The sequence below is a fragment of the Tamandua tetradactyla genome, chromosome 16, assembly GCF_023851605.1.
Source record: "Tamandua tetradactyla isolate mTamTet1 chromosome 16, mTamTet1.pri, whole genome shotgun sequence".
Taxonomy (NCBI): Eukaryota; Metazoa; Chordata; class Mammalia; order Pilosa; family Myrmecophagidae; genus Tamandua; species Tamandua tetradactyla.
Genome location: NC_135342.1, coordinates 60753634 through 60776495, shown reverse-complemented (window position 1 = coordinate 60776495; position 22862 = coordinate 60753634). Strand labels below are relative to the sequence as shown.

General features: G+C 37.3%; 1 protein-coding gene and 1 pseudogene across 3 annotated transcripts in view; one reads left to right on the top strand and one right to left on the bottom strand.

The window, feature by feature from the left end:
* Positions 1–22862, bottom strand: part of CBFB (core-binding factor subunit beta) — a 97558-nt gene that overhangs the window by 35965 nt on the left and 38731 nt on the right. The window lies entirely within an intron of this gene.
* LOC143659983 (AKT-interacting protein pseudogene) lies at positions 1896–4838 on the top strand (annotated as a pseudogene).

Sequence of the window (22862 nt, the reverse complement as noted above, 5' to 3'; positions counted from 1 at the left end):
TATGAAACTTAACCCCACAAAGGTTAGGTCAAGTCTATTAAAAATTTAGGCCTAAGAGTCACCCCCAAGAGAGCCTCTTCTGTTGCTCAGATGTGGCCTCTCTCTCCAGCCAACATGACGAGCAGTCTCACCACCCTCCCCCTCTCTGCATGCGACATGACTCCCAGGGGTGTGGACCTTCCTGGCAACGTGGAACAGAGATCCTGGAATGAGCTGAGACTCAGCATCAAGGGACTGAGAAAAACCCTAGAATGAGCTGAGAATTAACATCAAGGGATTGAGAGAACCTTCTCGACCAAAGGGGGAAGAGTGAAATGAGACTAGTGTCAATGGCTGAGAGATTTCAAACAGAGTTGACAGGTTATCCTGGAGGTTATTCTTATGCATTAAGTAGATATCACCTTGTTGTTCAAGATGTAGTGGAGAGGCTGGAGGGAACTGCCTGAAAATGTAGAGCTGTGTTCCAGTAGCCATGTTTCTTGATGATGACTGAACAATGACATAGCTTTCACAATGAGACTCTGTGAATGTGAAAATCTTGTGTCTGATGCTCCTTTTAGCTACTATATCAACAAAAGAGTAGAACATATGGAATAAAAATAAATAATAGGGGGAACAAATGTTAAAATAAATTTAGTTTGAAATGCTAGTGGTAAATGAAAGTGAGGGGTAAGGGGTATGGTATGTATAATCTTTTTTTTTTCTGTTATTGTTTTATTTCTTTTTCTGTTGTCTTTTTATTTCTTTTTTTAAATCGATGCAAATGCTCTAAGAAATGATGAATATGCAACTATGTGATGATATTAAGAATTACTGATTGTATATGTAGAATGGAATGATATCTTAATGTTTTGTTTGTTAATTTTTTTATTAATAAAAAAGTTTAAAAAATGCAATAAATAAATAGGGGGAACAAATATTAAAATAAATTTAGTACATTGAAATGCTAGTGATCAATGAAAGGGAGGGGTAATGGGTATGATATGGATGAATTTTTCCTGTTTTCTTTTTATTTCTTTTTCTGAATTGATGCAAATGTTGTAAGAAATGATCATGATGATGAATATACAATTATGTGATGATATTGTAAATTATTGACTATATATGTAGAATGTAATGATCATATGGTAAGAATGTTTGTGTTTGTATGTTGGTATGTTTAATAAATAAAATAAATTAAAGAAAAATTTTTTCTCCTTTAAGTATTTTATCATGGATCTTAGGCAATTCATAACTTTTAGCAATATTTTAGGCAGCAGTTCTTAATCTAGAGTTTAAGGAATTCATGGAAGGGTTTGGGTTTACAAGCAAGTTTCAAGAAGACCAGAAATCTTTTGAAATTCTGTATAAAAATGCATGCTTGTTCCTGTGTACATTTTTCTAAGATGTTTCAAATTCTCAAAGGAGTCTGCAATGCATAAGGAGTTCAACTAGGATAGGAACAACTCCATTCTTACCCCTCTCATAGACACCAAGGTCTTTCTAGAGCTTGAGATGATAAAAACTCTTAATTTAGTAAATGGAACAAATTACTTAAGTAGATGAAAACTAGTAACTCCGACTTTTGAAATATAAGGAAAGTATCAGACAAAGGGTACCAGGGAGACTGGTCAATTCTGGTTTATCAATCTGAACAAACAGTTCCTTCTCTGAGGGTCCAGAGACTCCTTAGCCTGAGGCAATCTAAATTTTGAATAAGCAGGGGCAATCCCTTTCCTCTACAATATTACATACTTAAAGTAGAGATTAGAGTTTCTATCTCTTAGGGAGCTGGGCTGAGGGACAGAAATTGGGGATGCAGGGGAAAATAGAGTTCCCTTTTTTCAGTGGTTCCAAAGGAGATAATTTTAAGATAATTAAAGCGGAATAACTATAGTTTCACAAAGAAGACGCTCATGTACACAAGTACTGAGCCATAAAATCAACATAATCAACAGAAAATAAAGGTCAAAGCTAGACAAAAAGCAAGAATCAAAGACTTCATCCTCAAAAAATCCTTTCAGCTGGAAACAATGTTTTACTTCTCTATTAGAAGTCATTGAAGCTTAACCACTTGTAACTCTATAAAATGAGGCACTAGGAAAATAAGAGGTAATGAAACAATTTTAGAGGTGATCAGTACCTTAGACCCTCAGTAAATATTTAAATACTGATTGACAGGACAGCAGAAAACCTAGCTGGAATTTATAATTTTTTTCTTGTAACTTCCCCTTAACAATTTCAATTTCAAAAGACCCATCCATTCAACAAGTGTTTATTACCTGTCAACTATGATCAGGGTTATAAAGGAAGTGGGGAAGTAAGATACATTTAAAAAAAAATTTCTATCCCACCACTGAAAAAAGGTTCCAAATACCACAACAGCACTGCATGTTAACATGAAGTCTTTAATGAGGAAGAGGTGAATACATAAAAAATAACTCCAAGAATTAAAATTTAATTCACCAGTTTTATTTATTATTAACTCTTAAGGGTCTCTGGGATGTACTACTGATAGTACAATTTTAAGAAGCTGTGTTTGTCAGGTTTGCAAACTCCATTTAAAGATCACAATTCTTACACCTCTTGGGTTGCTCAGATGTGGTCTCTCTCTCTAAGCCAACTTCACAGATGAACTCACTGCCCTCACCCCATACGGGGGGGCACAAATCCCAGGGATAAGCCTGGCCCTGGCTTCCAGGGATTGAAAAAGACTTCTTGACCAAAAAGGGGAAGATAAATGAAACAAAATGAAGTTTCACTCGCTGAGAGATTTTAAGAGTTGAGAGGTCATTCTGGAGGTTATTCTTATGCGGTATATAGATATCTTTTATCAGTTTGGGGAGTGTTAGAGTAGCTACAGGGAAACTGATGAACTATAATCGAATAGTACTGATTCTTGAACATGACTAATAACTACAGGGCTTTTAAGGTAGACTGTGTGACTGAAAACCTTGTGACTGACACTCCTTTCTCTTTATCAAGTGTATGGACAGATGAGTAAGAGAGAAAGAAAAAATAAATTAAAATAAATAAATAAATAAAAGGGGGAAGTTATGGAATGTTTTGGGTGTTCTTTTTATCTTTTATTTTTATTTTTTTTGTACTAATGAAAATGTTCAAAACTCAAATGTGATGACAAACACACAGCTATCTAATGATACTGTGAATCAATGGTTGCAAAATCTGGATGATTATATGGAATGTGGATATATACTTCAATAAAATTGCATTAAAAAAAGGTAAAATGTAACAAAAAAAAGCACAATTCTTATAAAATTGCATTGAACTATGACTAGGAAATATCATCTGATGATTATCTACCTGAAAAATCCAAAAGATTCAGTGAAAAAACCAAGTGGCTTCATGAGATCAACAGTGGCTGGCTATAAATAAATATACAAAACTCAGTAACTTTCCTATATTACAACAGTAGCTATTTAAAAGGAAATGTCTCTAAAAGAAGAAATTGCTTAATTCCTGAGATATAAAGAAAATATCAGAATAACTAAAAAGATACCATGTTCTTGGATGGTAAAACTACTAACGCCACTTCACTCCAAAGTTTAATAAAAATCCAAACCTCAAAATGTTTTCTGAAATAAAAAATAACCCTACAATTCATATAAAAGAATCAGACCATCCAAGAAAATAGTACAAAAAGAGTATAACTTTTGTCTTTTCAAACATTAAATCATATAAAAATATATCAGTAAGCATATGTACTGTGGCAGTCAGAGGATACTTAATGGAATAAAACAAAAAATCCAAAAGTTAAACACTGTTGTGTGGCAAAGGCGCTCCACAGCCAAGAGCACTGCTTTGAAGGCAAAAGAGGTATACTGGCAAGCAATCTGGTCAAGTGAATGCTGAGGACAGAAGAATCTGATGACACAGACTGTTGAATTTATTTGTTTGGAGTACATGTTACGAACCCTTTCTGAACCATGTCTACAAGTGCCATACGCAAACAATCTGATGGTGAAGAGAAGTCTTCAACAGGGCACATGAAAACCAGTCTGCCCACGCACTGCTCTAAAGAAACAGCTGCCTTCTATTCCCAAAAATGCTTTGCTCATAACTAAGCCTACATCTCTTGCCCCCGCAGCACAGTCAACAAATGGCACACACGCTTCTTACGGACCCATCTACCTGGAATATTCTCTTCTTGCAGAATTTACCTTGGTTGTGAAGCAGAAGTTACCTGGTGTCTATGTGCAAGCCATGTTATTGCTCTGCATTGATGTAGTTTGGAGTAATATTCATTCAGCATGGACTTTATCAAGACGGTATATTTAAGTTTACAGTTTTTATCCCCAATAACTACCCAGATGGCGACTGTCCACACCTGGTGTTTGATATTCCTGTCTTTTACCTGCTAGTTGATCCCACCTCAGGTGAACTGGATGTGAAGAGAGCACTTGTAAAATGGAGGCAGAACCATAATCATATTTGGTAAGTATTAATGTATGCAAGGAGAGTATTCTACAAGACTGATACAGCAAACCCCCTAAACCCAGAGGCTGCAGTACTATAGGAAAAAGACGTTCAGCTCTTTAAAAGTAAACTGGTTGACAGTGTTAAGATGAGCACTGCTCATTTGTTTGACCAGCCTAAAATAGAGGACCCCTATGCAATTAGCTTTTCTCCATTGAATCTTCCTTACATGATGAAGCCAGAGAAAAGATGCTGACTCAGGAAAGCCCAAAGAACACCACAATAAAAGTGTCCATGTTGCTGGCCTGTCATGAGTAAAGCCTAGCTCAGTACAATCTTTCAGTGAAGAAGAGAGAAGAGTAGCAATTTTAGAGATGGTGAATCTGGTGCACCGTGCACTTTCCTGCTGGACTCTGACCTAATTAAAGCTGACCAATGGCAAAGAACTGCCTGAAGAGTAAAACTGTGTAAACAATGACTGATAACCAGTGTTTTCCCTGTATACTTAGGTTCTAACAGCAGGTTCTGGAAACCTCTCTTTAAGTAATGCACTACTTTTGTCAGAAGTGTCTTTAAGGTGGTTATCTAGCTCAATACCCCAAATTGTTGGGGACTTTGAGGCTTAAGTAGTTTTCTGATTCTAATGCTAAAGGTAAGCTGCACTCATTTAAATAGAGTAGACAGAATTCAACACTATTTAATGATTTTTAAACCAGTGTGAAAGTTTCCAATGTACATATGTTATGATGTGTAGAGAGCAGGTTAAATAGCTCAGCATTTTTATGCGGAGAATCATTTGAAAGCTCAGTCTTCTGCCTACTGCCTTACTTAGTTGTCACTGAGATACATATTAAACGAATGAGAGGAAACCAGAATATTGATTCATAGTTGATTTTTTAAGCAAATTACTTACTGTATTTTTATGGTGGGAGGGAGAAAAAGTATTCAGTTGGTTTCTAAGGAAGTCAGATATTCAAATGATGAATGACTAATGCGCTTAGTAGAGAAAAAATAAACCAATACACGAAATTCTTTGTCATTAAAAAAAGTATTAATATATGAAAGCAGTAACATTAAAAAAGCCAATGATAAAGGATATTTTTAAAGCAGTGCAGTTCAGAAAACTGGCTAATCATTTGAAAAAGTGAGTTCAGAACAAAACAAATACAAACAGCCAAGAATTATTAATATCGTGTTCACTAACAACAATCAAATATATAAATTAAAACAAGATTTTTTTAAAAAGATGGTGATAAGTATTTTTAAACAAATATAAAAATAAACTGCAAAGATTTTTAATAATGAGGGAAACGAGATTCTCTTACATTGCCAGAAGGAGTATAATCTGGCTAATTATACTGGAAATGTATTTTTGGGAATAAATGTGCATTATCCTTTGACCCAGCAATGCCATATCTATTAATATATTCTAAGATTAAATCAAAGATATACATAAAATATTTGATTATAAGGATGTTAATTTCAACAACTGTTTTAAATAATGACAAAAGATAAGAAATAACTTAGATAATCCAAGTTTAAATTCTAGCTTTATTAGTGTATTTGATACAAATTACTTAAACTTGCCGTGCTGTTTGAATGTATTTTGTACCCCAGAAAAGCCATGTTTTAATCCTGATTCTGTCTTGTTGAGGCAGCGGTTTCTTTTTATCCTGATTCAATATTGTAGGGTGGAAACTTCTGATTAGATTATTTCCACAGAGATGTGCCGCAACCAATCGTGGGTGTGACCTTTGATTAGACGGAAATGTGATTTCACCCCTTCCAGGTAGATACTGAGTAGTTGACTGGAGTCTTTCAAAAGAGGAAACATTTTGGAGAGAGTTCAGAGCTGACAAAAGATAAGGTTGTTCAGAGATACCTGGAGTCAAGCAGATGTTGCCATGTGCCCTCCCATGAGATGTTAAGCAAGCCAGAATGTGGAGAGAGCCAAGGGAAGCCAAGAGATGAAGGCCAGCCCAAGAGAAGCAAAGTAAGGATCCCCCATAGGAACAGCAATGGAGCCCAGGAACAAAGGACCAGTAGATGCCAGCCATGTGCCTTCTCAGTTGACAGGTGTTCCAGATGGCATCAGCCCTTCTTGAGTGAAGATAACTTCTTGTTGGTGCCTTACTCTGGTCATTTTCTCAGCATAAGAACTGTAAACTTGTAACTTATTAAATTCCCTTTTTAAAAGTAGTTCCTATTTGTGCTATACTGCATTCTGGGAGCTTAGCAAACTAATATACTTGCTAAGGCTCAGATTCCTCACATACAAAATCAGGGTAAATAATAACTCCTTCATAGGTGCTAATACATATTAATCAAGTCAATGAATATAAAAGGCAAAAAGTATCACAGAAATTTTAATTGCTTACACTCATATTTCTACCAATGTCTTATATGGAAATTTATTTCCAAGGGAAATAACTTTTTTTTTTTTGAGACAATGAACAATTGTTCCTATCCATAGATCAATGAATCAGTAGAAAAAGCAATATTACTATGATAGACAATAAGCACCAGATAGTCTATTAAAGAAGTATGTACACTGTCTTTTAGTTGTGATAATTTCTGTACTCTATTTAACCGATTCTTTTAGGAGACACTTCATTCTGACTCATACTCCTTTAGGAACATGCTGTTTCCCTTTCACAAATGCTCAGACACTTGCCTGCTAGATAATCATTACAGTCATTTGATCTTGTTTGTCTCTGAATCATAACTGAGTAGCATGTTAAGTATAAAACTAGCTTCTTCTCCACTGATCTAGAGAAATCATAACATGGAAAACTTTAGAATACACTTAGCATTTAAAAGATCATATGTGTGTATATGTGTGCATACACATTATACACACAGATTCAATAAATGGATGCACTAACCAAACTAAAGACTTTGCTCAGGAATAAAGATCTTCTCTGCAAATTCATAAAGAAGTATTAACATTGCTAATGTACTAAATAATTACTTTAATTTGGTTTCAGTGTACTCTTCCTAAGTAAAAAGCCACATCAAGATAAATTCTGACTTTTATGCCTCAGTTACTGACCCCTTGTTTCCTCTGAGACTATGCAAGGTGCTAGAGGGAGACTATCAGTTATATCCTGAGATAAGAATACTGCATCCAAGAAACAAGAATACTATGCTATAAAAAAATGAACATTTACAGAACCGAAAAAGTCAAGGAAATTAAATATATGATAGTAGAAATTGAGACTCAACAAATACTGACTCATTTTACAGATACTTCGTTTTGGTTTCTAGCGTATCAGAATAGCTGGAAGGAAACTCCTGAAATTGCTAAACTGTAATCCAGTAGCCTTGATTGTTGATAATTAGTCATTAAATATATCATATATAAATATATAGCTATATCATGTGATCACCCAGTTACACTGTAAAATCTTTATCATTATACAATCATCTTCAAGAATCAAGGCTACAGGAACACAGATAAACTGTTTCAGGTACTTTCCTCCAGCCACTCCAATACACCATAACCTAAAAAGGGATGTCTATATAATGTATAAGAATTATTTCTAGGATAATCTCTCGATTCTGTTTGAAATCACTCAGCCACTGAAACTTTACTTTGTTTCATTTCTTTCTTGCCCTTTTAGGTCAGGAAGACTTTCTAGATCCCACGATACTAGGTCCTGGCTCATCCTGGGAGTCCTGCCCACATTTCCAAGAAGATTTATACCCCTAGGAGTCATGTCCCACATAGGGGGAAGGGCAGTGAGTTCACTTGCCCAGCTGGCTTAGAGAGAGAGGCCACATCTAGGGAACAAAAGAGGTTCTTTGGGGGTGACTCTTAGGCATAATTAGAAGTAGACTTAGCTTCTCTTTTGCAGGAATAAGTTACATAAGGGTGAACCCCAAGATTGAGGGCTTAATCCATTGATCTGGCTTTCCCCACTACCTGTGAGAATATCAGGAATTCTTCAAATGGGCAAGTTGAATATTTCCTCCTTTCTCCCCAGTCCCCCAAGGGGACTTTTGCAAATACTCTACTCACTACCCAAATTACTCTGGGATATTTCAGGGCATCACACTAACCCAGACAGACCAACAAGATCTCACGCCCTATTGAAGATCCCATGTACTTATAGTATTCAACTAAACTGAACATACAACTTTAATTAGTTAATGAAGTACCCAAAATACAAATTTTTTAAAATTTATTTCTTAATTAAAAAAATAAGAAACAAAATAAAACATAATCAGTAATTCACAATATCATCACCTAGTTGCATAATTCATCATTTCTTAGAACATTTGCATTAATTCAGAAAAAGAAACAAACAAAATATAAATTTTGAACCAAATAAACATCTCTCCCCTTTGATTTACACTGAAGTTGAAGTTTTAACAATATGGACCATAACATCCTTTACCCTGGATTCTGATCTACCATAGACCTATCGAGATCAGCTTCATTCATATCTTTAGTAGAAGTCTGATTTCTTTTTCAACTTTTTAAGCAGTTCCTGTATGGGGTAGTGCTGACTTTTATAGCTACAGAGCTCTAACTGTGAGTCTCAGGTAACACATAATCAAATTTCTTTTAATTGCATTGGTTCAAATCAATTCATTCAGAATTCCCAACCGCACAAAAGCAGTAAGATACTGGAAACTAACTGGAAACCAAATTGTAGAGGTTTCATTTACAAAATGAATGCAGAAATGAAATAAATGCCTTTCAATATCGGGGGAAAAAAGGCTTTGAAGTTAAAGTGCACGAATTTTCCAGAATGTAAACTATAAAAGCAGAGATAGAAAATAAGAAAATTAAGAGGATTGGTCCTGGAGGTCCAACAACCAAATAAGTGCTACGAAAAGAACAGAGAAAACACAAGAAAGGAAATGATCAGTGAAAATACTTCAAGACAATTTCCCAGACCAAAAGGCATAAACAGCAATATTTCTGAAAAGGGCCACCAAGTACCCTGCACAATAAATGAATTTGGACCTTCACCAGGTTATATCAAGGTAAATACGAAATCATGGACACAAAGATGATTTTACAAAATTCCAGTGGGGGAGAAATTGGTCACAAACAATAGAACAAGAGTCAGATTGGCTTCAGATTCTCAACAGCCATATTGAAAGCAAGAAGACTATGGGAAAAAAAAGTCTTTCTTAATGAAAATAATCTGCAACTTCAATCTCAAGAACCACCCAAATCTTCAATGAAGTATGAGGGTAGAATAAAGATACTTCAAAGCATACAAGAACTCAAAATATTTAACTTCAGGCTCTCTTTCCCCAAAAAGCAACCCTTCTTCACCACAATGAGACATAAGCCAAGAAAGAAAGATATGGAATTTAAAAACAGGAAAGGTTAATTGCAAGAAAGATTCCCAGTATACAGCACAACATAAGAGGCTGAGGGCAACCAGTCTAGACTCAAAAGACAGATATTTTGAGGGTAGTCATCACTATGATTATTCTTTTTAACCTGGTCAGAAAATACCACACAGTTGTCCAGATTATTCATATTCCACCCTTAACATGTACTAATAAAGTTTGTGCTTTCCCTTTCACGCCACACTAGTAGGGCCAACTAAAGACACTCATTTTACCTCAGAGGCGATCTACTTCGTCTTACTTCTGTGAAAAGGAGGTAGGATATGATAGATTAGAAGGAGAAAATATTCACTCTCTAACCTTATTTCCCCCAGATCTCCAGCATCTGATTCATAATGTGCGAGATATACCAACTCCAGTGCCAGCTGTCGGTTTTCTATGATTCACTCATTAATTTGCTGACACACTTCTCAGAACGGGCTCTTTTTTTTCCCACTTATATGAGATTTAAAAAAAATTATTAATAAAGCCAATCAACATACAATATGAATATTCTTTTTTTCATCATCACAGTTCATCATCATGATCATTTCTTAGAACATCTGCATCAATTCAGAAAAAGAAATAAAAGGAAAACAGATAAAAATTGATACCCATGATACCCCTTATCCCTCCCTTTCATTGATCACTAGGATTTCAATCTACTAAATTTATTTTAACATCTGTTCCCCCTATTATTTATTTTTAATCCATATGTTTTACTCATCTGTCCATAAGGTAGTAAAAGAAACACGAGACACAAGGTTTTCACAATCACCACATTGCAAAAGCTGTATCATTATACAATCATCGTCAAGAAACATGGCTACTGGAACACAGTTCTACATTTTCAGGCAGTTCCCTTCAGCCTCTCTGTTATGCCTTAACTAAAAAGTTGATATCTATTCAATGCATAAGAATAACCTTCAGGATAACCTCTCAACTCTGTTTGGAAATCTCACAGCCATTGACAATTTATTTTGTCTCATTTTTCTCTTGGCCCTTTTGGTGGAGAAGGTTTTCTCAATCCCTTGGGACGCGGTGAGTCCCAGCTTATTCTAGGATTTCTGTACCACATTGCCAGGAAGGTCCACACCCCTGAGAGTCATGTCCCACATAGACAGGGGGAGGGCAGTGAGTTTGCCTGTTGTTTTAGCTGAGAGAGAGAGGCCACATCTGAGCAACAAAAGAGGTTCTCTTGGGGGTGACTCTTAGGCCTAATTTTAAGTAGGCTTAGCCTATCCTTTGCAGGGTTAAGTTTCATATGAACAAACCCCAAGATTGGGGGCTCAGCATATTGCTTTGCTTGTCCCCACTGCTTGTAAGAACATCAAAAATTCTCCAATTGGGGAAGTTGAATTTTCCCCCTTTCTTGCCATGCCCCAAGGGGACTTTGCAAATACTTTTTCATTCGTTTAAATCGTTCTGGGGTTTATCGAGGCATCACTCTGGACAAACATACAAAATCTCATGCCCTACTCAAGGTCCCATGTACTTATGGTGTTCAGCTAAGCTGTCCATATAAGTTATATTAATAAATGCACTAGTCAAAATATAAATTTTATACCAAATAAATATTTTTGCTTTAGTCTAAGACATAAGTTAAAACTTTAAAATATTAATTGCCATCTATTTTCAACATCCTGCATTACTGACATTCCTTTGTTCTTTCTCATGCAAAACATTTTAAAATTTGTACAGTCTCTATCATTATACACGCTAAGCATCCAATTTAGATTATACCATTCCAGTCTTCATCATATATCTTTGCTTCTGATTTCATTTGTGCTCCCAGGCCTCCTCCCTCTATCATTCTCACATTCAGCTTCATTCAGTGTTCTAACATTATTGTATTACCGTTAGGTAGTATTGTGCTATCCATTTCTGAATTTTTACAATCAGTCCCACTGCACAAGCTGTATCCCTGCAGTCCCAATTACCCAATATCTATTCTATTTCTATCTCCTGATGGCCTCTGTTCTTAACTGAAATTCTCCAAGTTCATTCATTAATGTTAGTTCATATCAGTGAGAGCATACTGTTTCTGGCTAATCTCACTCAGCATAAATGTCCTTAAGGTCCATCCATGTTGTTACATACTTCGTAACTTTATTCTATCTTACAGCTGCATAATATTTCATTGTATGTATATACCACAGCTTGTTTAGCCACTCATCTTGTTGATGGACATTTGGGCTGTTTCCATCTCTCGGCAACTGCAAGTAATGCTGCTATAAACACTGGTATGCAAATGTCCGTTTGTGTCTTTGCCCTCATATCCTCTGAGCAATGGTACTGCCATTTACATAGGTCATATGTAACTCTATACTTAGCTTCCTGAGGAACTGTCAAACTGCGATTGTACCATTTGACATTCCCACCAACAGTGTGTAAGTGTGCCTCTTTCTCCACATCCTCTCCAGCACTTGTCGTTTTCTGTTTTATTGATATCGGCCATTCTGTAGGGTGTAAGATGATATCTCAGTGTGGTTTTGATTTGCATTTCCCTAATAGTCAGGGAAGTTGAGGATCTTTTCATGTGCCTTTAGGCCATTTGTATTTCCTCTTCTGTGAAGTGTCTGTTCAAGTATTTTGCCGATTTTGTAACTGGGTTGTCTGTCTTTCTGTTGTTGAGCTGAACAATGTCTTTATATATTCTGGATATTGGACCTTTATCTGATATATTGTTTCCAAATATTGTATCCCATTGTGTAGGCTGTCTTTTTACTTTCTTGACAAAGTTCATTGATGCACACAAGTGTTTAATTTTGAGGAGTCACCATTTATTTATCTATTTCTTCAATGCTTGTGCTTTGGGTGTAAAGTCTAGGAAACTGCCTCCTAGTATAAGATTTATAAGATATTTCCCTGCATTTTCTTCTAAGAGTTTTATGGTCTTAGATCTAATGTTTAGGTCTTTGATCCATTTTGAGATAATTTTTGTATAGGGTGTGAGATATGGATTCTCTTTCATTCTTTTGCATGTGGTTAGCCACTTCTCTAGGCACCACTTATTGAAGAGACTGTTCTGTCCCAGGTGAGTTGGCGTGACTGCCTTTTCAAATATTAATTGTCTACAGATGAGAGGGTCTATATCTGAACACTCTATTCAATTCTATTGGTCAGTATATCTATCTTTATGCCAGTACCATGCTGTTTTGACCACTGTAGCTTCATAATATGCTTTAAAGTCAGGTAGAGTGGGACCTCCGACTTCACTTTTCTTTCTCAGGATACTTTTAGCTATTCAGGGACCCCTGCCCTTCCAGATAAATTTGGTTATTTGTATCTATATTCCCAAAAAGTAAGTTTTTGGGATTTTAATTGGTATGGCATTGAATCTGTAAATCAATAGGTATAATTGACATCTTAAACTATATTTAGTCTTCCAATCCATGAACACGGTATGCCCTTCCATTTATTTAGGTCTTCTGTGATTTCTTTTAATAATTTCTTATACTTTTCTCTGTATAGGTCTTTTGTCTCTTTAGTTAAATTTATTCCTAAATATTTTATTCTTTTGGTTGTGTGCTGGTTTGAAAGAAAGTATGCCCCCTAGAAAAGCCATGTTTAAATAAAAATCCTGTTTCATAAAGGTAGAATAATCCCTATTCAATACTGTACGTTTGAAACTGTATATCAGATCATCTTTCTGGATGATGTGATTTAGTCAAGAGTGGTTGTTAAACTGGATTAGGTGATGACATGTCTCCACCAATTTGGCTGGATCTTGATTGGTTTATTGGAGTCCTATAAAAGAGGAAACATTTTGGAGAATGAGAGATTCAGAGAGAAAGCAGAGAACACTGCAGCACCACGAAGCAGAGAGTCCATGAGCCAGCGACCTTTGGAGATGAATAAGGAAAACGCCTCCCAGGGAGCTTCAAGAAACTGGAAATCAGGAGAAGCAGCTAGCAGATGATGCCATGTTCGTCATGTGCTCTTCCAGATCAGAGGAACCCTGACCGTGTTCACTATGTGCCTTTCCAGATGAGAGAGAAACTCTGTTTTCGCCATGTGCCTTTTCACTTGAGAGAGAAACCCTGAACTTCATCCGCCTTCTTGAACCAAGACATCTTTCTTTGGATGCCTTAGATTGGACATTCCTATACACTTATTTGGGACATTTTCTTGGCCTTAGAACTGTAAACTGGCAACTTATTAAATTCTCCCTTTTAAAAGCCATTGCGTTTCTGGTATATTGCATTCTGGCAGCTAGCAAACTAGAACAGGTTGCAATTGTAAATGGAATTTTTTTCATGATTTCCCCCTCAGATTGTTCATTACTAGTGTATAGAAACACTACAGGTTTTTGAGTGTTGACCTTGTAACCTGCCACTCTGCTGTATTCATTTATCAGCACTAATAGTTTTGCTGTGGATTTTTTCAGAGTTTTCGACATATAGTATGATACCATCTGCAAACAGTGAGGGTTTTATTTCTTCCCTTCCAATTTTGATGCCTTGTATTTCTTTTTCTGAGGGTTTTATTTCTTCCCTTCCAATTTTGATGCCTTGTATTTTTCTTGTCTACTTGGTCTGGCTAGAATTTTCAACACAATGTAGAATAACAATGGTGATAGTGGACATCCTTGTCTTGTTCCTGATCTTAGGGGGAAAGTTTTCAGTTTTTCCCCATTGAGGATGATGCTAGCTATGGGTTTTTCATATATTCCCTACATCATGTTGAGGAAGTTCCCTTCTATTCCTATCCTTTGAAGTGTTTTCAACAGGAAAGGATGCTGAATTTTGTGAAATGCCTTTTCTGCATCAATCGAGATGATCATGTGGTTTTTCTGCTTTGATTTGTTGGTATGGTGTATTACATTAACTGATTTTCTTATGTCGAATCATCCTTGCATACCTGGGATGAATCCCACTTGGTGATGGTGTATAATCCTTTCTATATGCTGCTGTATTTGATTTGTAAGAATTTTTTTTTATCACCTTCCCTTTTTCTTTGATTAATGTTTGATTAAGTCAAGGTGAACAGATCAAATGCCATTAAACAATTCCTGAGCATTTGCACTGAGTTAATTAAATTCCCTCGAACCTTTTGAACTGATAGTTATAAATGTAACATACTTTTTCTTTTTTTTACTTTTATTTATTAATTAAAAAAATAAACAAAATAAAACAACATAATCAGCAATTCACAATATCATCACTTAGTTGCATATTCATCATTTCTTAGAACATTTGGTTTGCAAGAATTTTGTTGAGGACTTTTGCATTTACATTCATAAGAGAGACTGGTCTGTACTTTCCTTTTTTTTTGTAATATTTTTGTCTGGCTTTGGTATGAGGGTGATGTTGGCTTCGTAGAATGAGTTAGGTAGCTTTCCTTCCTCTTAAATTTTTTTGAAGAGTTTGAGCAGGACTAGTACTAATTCTTTCTGGAATGTTTGGTAGAATTCACATGTGAAGCCATCTGGTCCTAGACTTTTCTTTTGGGGGAGCTTCTTAATGACTGATTCAATTTCCTTACTTGTGATTGGTTTGTTGATGTCGTCTATTTCTTCTCAAGTCAAAGTTGGTTGTTCATGCTTTTCTAGGAAGTTGTCCATTTCATCTACATTGTCACGTTTATTAGCATAAAGTTGTTCATAGTATCCTCTCATTACTTCCTTTATTTCTGTGGGGTCAGTGGTTATGTCTCCTCTTCCATTTCTGATTTTATTTATTTGTATCCTCTCCTTTTTTGTCAACCTCGCTAAGGGTCTATCAATCTTACTGATTTTCTCATAGAACCAACTTCTGGTTTGGTTGATCTTCTCGATTGTTTTCATGTTCTCAATTTCATTTATTTCTGCTCTAATCTTCATTTTTCTTTCCTTTAGCTTGCTTTGGGGTTAGTCTGCTGTTCTTCCAAGTGGACAGTTAATTCCTTGATTTTTGCTCTTTCTTCTTTTTTAATATAGGTATTTAGGGCGACAAATTTCCCTCTTAGCACTGCCTTTGCTGCATCCCATAAATTTTGATATGTCACGTTTTCATTTTCATTTGCCTTGAGATATTTACTGATTTTTCTTGTAATTTCTTCCTTGACCCACTGGTTGTTTAAGAGTGTGTTGCTGAGCCTCCATATATTTGTGAATTTTCTGGCCCTCTGCCTATTATTGATTTCCAGCTTTATTCCTTTGTGACCTGAGAAAGTGCTTTGTATGATTTCAGTCTTTTTAAATTTATTGAGACTTGCTTTGTGACCCAGTATATGGTCTATCCTTGAGAACGATCCATGAGCACTTGAGAAAAAGGTGTATTCTGCTGTTGTGGGGGTGTAATGTTCTATAAATGTCTGTTAATTCTAGCTCATTTACTGTATTATTCAAATTGTTTCTTTAATTGATCCTCTGTCTAGATGTTCTGTCCACTGATGAAACTTGGGAATTGAAGTCTCCAAATATTACAGTAGATGTATCTATTTCTCTTTCCAGTGTTTGCCTCATGTATTTTGGAGCATTCTGGCTCAGGGCATATAATATTTATGACTGTTATGTCTTCTTATTGAATTGTTCCTTTTATTAATACACAGAATGTCCTTCTTTCTCTCTTTTAACTGTTTTACATTTGAAGTCTAATTTGTTGGATATTAGTATAGCTACTCCTGCTCTTTTCTGATTGTTTGCATGAAATATCTTTTCCCAAACTTTCACCTCCAACCTATGTTTATACTTGAGTCTAAGATGTGTTTCCTGTAGACAGCATATAGATGGGTTCTGTTTCTAATCTATTCCACCAGTACTGTGTCTTCTGATTGGGGAGTTTAATCCATTAACATTTAGTGTTACTACTATATGGGTAGTACTTCTTCTACCATTTTGCCATTTGGGTTTTATATGTCATATCTAATTTTTCTTCTTTTTACCTTTACTGATAGTCTTCATTCTACACTCTTCTCCACACCTCTCTCCCCCATCTTTTCGTATCTGTCTCTAGGGCTCCCTTCAGTATTTCTTGCAGAGCCAGTCTCTTGGTCACAAATTCTCAGTGATTTTTTGTCTGAAAATGTTTCAATTACTCCCTCATAATTTTGCTGGATATAGAATTCTTGGTTAGCAGTTTTTCTCTTTTAGTAATTTAAATATATCATCCCACTGTCTTCTCGCCTCCATGGTTTCTGCTAAGAAATCTATGCATAGTCTTATTGGGCTTCCCCTGTTTGTGATGGATTGCTTTTCTCATGCTGCTTTCAAGATTCTCTCTTTCTCTTTGACATCTGACATTTTGATTAGTAAGTGTCTCGGAGTAAGTCTATTTGGATCTATTCTGTTTGGGGTATGCGGCACTTCTTGGATTTGCAATTTTAAGACTTTCATAAGAGTTGGGAAATTTTCAGTGATAATTTCCTCCATTAGCTTTTCTCTTCCTTTTCCCTTCTCTTCTCCTTCTGGGGCACCCACAACACGTATACTCTCATGCACTTCATGTTGTCATTCAATTCCCCGAGTCCTGCTCATATTTTTCTATTCTTTTCCCTATATTTTCTTTTGCTTGTCAGATTTCAGATGTCCCATCCTCCAGTTCACTAATCCTATCTTCTGCCTTTTGAAATCTGACATTGTAGGTTTCCATTGTTTTTTTCATCTCTTCTACTGCGCCTTTCATTCCCATAAGTTCTGTGATTTGTTGTTTCAGACTTTTGATTTCTTCTTTTTGTTCATTCCTTGCCTTCTTTATATTCTCCCACAATTCCGATTTGATTTTTGATGAGGTTTTCAATGTCTGTTCAAACATTCTGAATTAATTGTTTCAACTCCTGCATCTCATTTGAATTGTTGGTTTGTTCCTTTGACTAGGCCATATCTTCAATTTTCCTAGTGTGACACATTTTTTGCTGGCGTCTAGGCATTTAATTACCTTAATTAGTTTATTCTGGAGCTTGTTTTTACTTTTTTTTTTTTACCTAGGATTTTCTTGCTGGATGACTTTGTTGTTTATCTGTTCTTTGACATTCTGTTCAGCTTATTCTGGACCTCTAGCTTAGGTTTTATCTAACATATCAGAATTTTTCAGTTCTTTTTTTCTTGTTTCTTTCCCTGCCTGTATGGTACCTTCCTTCCACTCCACACTTAGCAGGGTCTACTTAGGTGTTATAAGCCCCCCAGGCAGATTTTCCCAGACCGAACTGGCCTCCTGTCAGGAGGAAAGTGTCACCTGTATCAGTTTTCCCTGAGGGTGAGACCCAGCAGATTGAAAGGCTTTCCTATGAAGCCTCTGGGCTCTCCGTTTTTCCTATCCTGCTCAGTATGTGGTGCCTGTCTTCCTGCAGGTCCCACCAGCATAAGGTGATGCGGTACCTTTAACTTCAGCAGACTCTCCCTGCAGAGGGCATGGTGGAGACAGAGGAGAGGCTGTAGTCTGGTTTCAGTCCCTTCACTTTTTCAGAACTTGAGGTCTGAACTCCTTGCGGGAGGGATTCCACCTGAGCTGGGACCCACCCCTCTCCTGGGGAAGGCACAGGCTCCAGACAAACACTAAAGAAGCTTAATTCTGCCTATGCCTGCAGCAGTGGAGCCCAAGAAGCCTTGCAGCTGTATCCAAAGAGTTAAGCCATAGAAACACAGCCACCAAAACGAAAGAGAAAACTCCTTTTCAGAGCCAGACCCCTGTTCCTTGGGTTTGCCAATCAAGACTTTAAGTTGGTACATTTCACTGTGTATCTCCAGGTCCTATGGACCCCCTCCTTTATTCACGGCCCAGACCTTTTCAAATCCAAAAAAGCCTCTGTTGTTTTGTTTTCTCTTTTTCTTTGTCCATCATCCCTGTCCCCTCTATGCTGGAGCAAAAACCAGCGACGTCCGCTTCTACTCAAGGTTCAGCTGAGCTGGGGGCCTATTTCTAGTAGTCAGAATTTGTGAATTAATTCCACAATTGGAGTTTGGTTGTGTTCAGCCCCTGTTGCTGGTAAACTCTCTTTCCTTTCCTCTCTGGGAAGCAGCCTATGGGGGAGGGGTGCCAGCCGTCACAGTTGGGCAATTCTGGGCGGGCTCACAGCCAATCCAGCTGGTTCAGACTGGTGTACGCTGTGTGTCCGGTCACTGATGTGGCACCAGCAGTTCTTCTGTACTGTTCTTGGCTATTTATTAGCTGCTCTGGAGGATGAGCTAAATCTCACACCTTGCTAAGCAGTCATCCTGGCCCAGGCACCCATTGATTTGTTTCTGAGATTTTTTTAAAAATTTTATTAAACATACAAACACAAACATTCTTACCATATGATCATTACATTCTTGATACACAATCTATAACACAGTATCATCACATAGTTGTATATTCATCATCATAATCATTTCTTAGAATGTTTGCATCAATTCAGAGAAAGAAAACAGAAAAAATTCATACATTCTATACCCTTTACCCCTCCCTTTCATTGATCACTAGCATTTCAATCTACCAAATTTATTTTAACATTTGTTCCCCTATTATTTATTTTTAATCCATATGTTTTAGTCATCTGTCAATAACATAGATAAAAGCACACCAGAAAAAAGGTTTTCACAATCACATAGTCACACTGTCAAAGCTATATCATTATACAATCATCTTTAAAAAACATGGCTACTGGAATACAGCTCTACATTTTCAGGTAGTTTCCTAAAGCCTCTCCGTTACGCCTTAACTAAAAAGGTGATATCTATTTAATTTCTCCCTCATTTTTGAAGGACAATTTTGCTGGGTACAGATTTCTTGGTTGGCAGTTTTTCTCTTTTAGTAATTTAAATATATCATCCCACTGTCTTCTCGCCTCCATGGTTTCTGCTGAGAAATCTACACATAGTCTTTTTGGGTTTCCCTTGTATGTGATGGATTGCTTTTCTCTTGCTGCTTTCAAGATCCTCTCTTTCTCTTTGACCTCTGACATTCTGACTAGTAAGTGTCTTGGAGAACATCTATTTGGATCTGTTCTCTTTGGGGTACGCTGCAGATCTGAAATTTTAGGTCTTTCATAAGAGTTGGGAAATTTTCAGTGATAATTTCTTCCATTAGTTTTTCTCCTCCTTTTCCCTTCTCTTCTCCTTCCGGGACCCCCATAACACGTATATTTGTGCGCTTCATATTATCATTCAGTTCCCTGAGTCTCTGTTCATATTTTTCCATTTTTTTCCCTACAGTTTCTGTATCTTTTTGGATTTCAGATGTTCTGTCCTCCAGTTCACTAATCCTAACCTGTCTCTTGAAATCTACCATTGTAGGTTTCCATTGTTTTTTTCATCTCTTCTACTGTATCTTTCATCCCCATAAGTTCCGTGATTTGTTTTTTCAGACTTTCCATTTCTTCTTTTTGTTCGTTCCTTGCCTTCTTCATATCCTCCCTCAATTCACTGATTTGGTTTTTGATGAGGTTTTCCACATCTGTTCATATATTCTGAATTAGTTGTTTCAGCTCTTCTATCTCATTTGAACTATTGGTTTGTTCCTTTGACTGGGCCATATCTTCAATTTTCTTGGTGTGATTTGTTATTTTTTGCTGGCGTCTAGACATTTAATTACCTTAATTAGTTTATTCTGGTGATTGCTTTCACTTCTCTTACCTAGGGTTTTCTTGCTAGATGAATTTGTTGTCTATCTGTTCTTTGACCTTCAGTTCAGCTTTTTCTGGACCTCTAGCTTAGGTTTTGTTCAACAGAGGATAATTTTCAGTTCTTGTTTTCTTGTTTCTTGCCCTGCTTGTATGGTGCCTTTTCCCTCCCCAACCTGAGGAGGGTCTACATAGGTATTATAGACTCCAGCCGGGTTTTCCCAGACTAAACTGGCCTCCTATCAGGGGCAAGGAGTCACCTGCGTCAGTTTTCCCTGAGGGTGAGACCCAGCAGGTTAAAAGACTTTCCTGTGAAGTCTCGGGGCTCTGTTTTTCTTATTCTGCCCAGTATGTGGCATGTCTGCCTGCGGGTCCCACCAGCAAAAGATGCTGCGGCACTTTTAACTTTGGAAGACTCTCCCTGCTGGGGGCATGGTGGAGATGGGGAAGAGGTTGTAGGCTGGTTTTAATGGCTTCAAATTGCCAAGCCCTGGTGTCTGAATTCCTTGAGGGAGGGATTCCACCTGAGTTGGGCTTCACCCCTCTCCTGGAGAAGGCACAGGTGGAAGACAGCCCTGAAAGCAGCCCATTTCTGCCTATGCCTGGGGCAGTTGCAGCCTGAGAAGTCCCACTGCTGAATCCAGAGGCTGCTAAGTCTCCGTTTCCTCCCCTTTCCTCTTTTTCCGTGAGCCCAATGAGTGACCTCTGCCTTGACCAGGTTTAGAGTCTCCTTCCCTCTGGGAAGCCGCCTGTGGGGTACGGGTGCCGGGTGCCGCGGCTTGGGGAACTCATGGTTTTGGGGAGGCTTGCAGCCGGTCCAGCTGGTCCCGACTGGGGTATGCTGTGTGTCCGGTCACTGATGTGGCTCTGGGAGCTGTTCGGTACTGTTTCTGGTTATTTAGTAGTTGTTCTGGAGGACGAACTAAAACACGCACATTGCTAAGCCACCATCTTGGCTCCTCCCTCCAGGTGATGTCTATTTAATGAGTAAGAATAACCTCCAGGATAACCTCTCAACTCTGTTTTGGAAACTCTCAGCCACTGACACTTTATTTTGTCTCATTTCACTCTTTCACCTTTTGATCGAGAAGGCTTTCTCAATCCCTTGATGCTGAGTCCCAGTTCATTCTAGGATTTCAGAAGGGGCTCTTAAAAGTCTGTGTGTGTGTGGGGGGGGGGGGGGAGTGGCAATGGTAGTTCAGTGTAGAATTCTTGCCTGCCATGTGGGAGACCCAGGTTCAATTCTGGGCCCATGCACTCCCCCCTCCCCACATACAAAAAAATTCAATAAATGGTTCTGCAATAACGTGACAGTCACATGGAAAAAGAATGAAACGTGACCCCCACTATATAGCATACAAAAAAAAAGTCTGTAGGGAAGCTGAAGCCAGGCTTGACCCAGAGCTCATTTCTCATCAGAGTGTAACTACTGCCTATTATTTACACAGTCATGAAGTTTGTGCTGGCTATAATTGGTTTTACAAAATGAAACAATGCATTGTTTAGAGACAGATGTGGAGGAACTAAAGAAATAAGGGAATAACTGTATCAATTAGAGCAGTTGTTATTTTGGACGGCAGGGGGAGTGGAGGAAGAGGTATAGGATTTGGGATTTTTCAAAGGCATCAATGACCAACAGAAATATAATGTGAATAACAAATGCAAGTTAAGTAAGTATAAGTTTTCTAGTAGCTGTGATTTAAAAACAAAAAGGAACATCTGATATTAGTTTTAATAATTGTTCTAGTTTGCTAGCTGCCAAAATACAATATACCAGAAACGGAATGGCTTTTAAAAAGGGGAATTTAATAAGTTGCTAATTTACAGTTCTAAGGACAAGAAAAGGCCCCAATTAAAACAAGTCTATAGAAATGACCAATCTAAGGCATCTAGGGAAAGATACCTTGGTTTAAGAAGGATGATGAAGTTCAGGGTTTCTCTCTCAAGTGAGTGGGCACATGGCAAACACAGGGTTTCTCTCTCAACTGGAAAGGTACATGGTGAACATGAAGGCATTTGCTAGTTTTCTCTCCTGGCTTCCTGTTTCATGAAGCTTCCCAGGAGGTATTCTACTTCTTCATCTCCAAAGGTCACTAGCTGGCAGACTCTCTGCTTCTCATGGCTATGTCATTCTCTGCTCTCTAAGAATCTTCTGCTTTCTCCAAAATGTTTCCTCTTTTACAGAATTCCAGTAAACTAATCAGGCTTACTTTACTGATTACCTGAACACGTGGAGTCAGGTCTCTATCTAATCAAGCTTAATCTCCATGGAGATAAGCTAATTAAAGTTTCCAACATATAGTGCTGAACAGGGACTAGAAGAAACCGCTGCTCCCACAAGGTGGATTAGGATTAAAATATGGCTTTTCTAGGGTACATAAACCTTTTCAAGCTGGCACAGTAACATATTATTTACTAAATATATCTAAAATATTGTTTTCTCAACCTGTAGCCATCAACAGTGAAAATTATTGGTGAGCTATTTTATATATTTTTTTATATCAAAATTTTGAAATTTAGTGTGTATCTTACACATACACACTATAAGACAAGCCACATTTCTAGCGCTCATA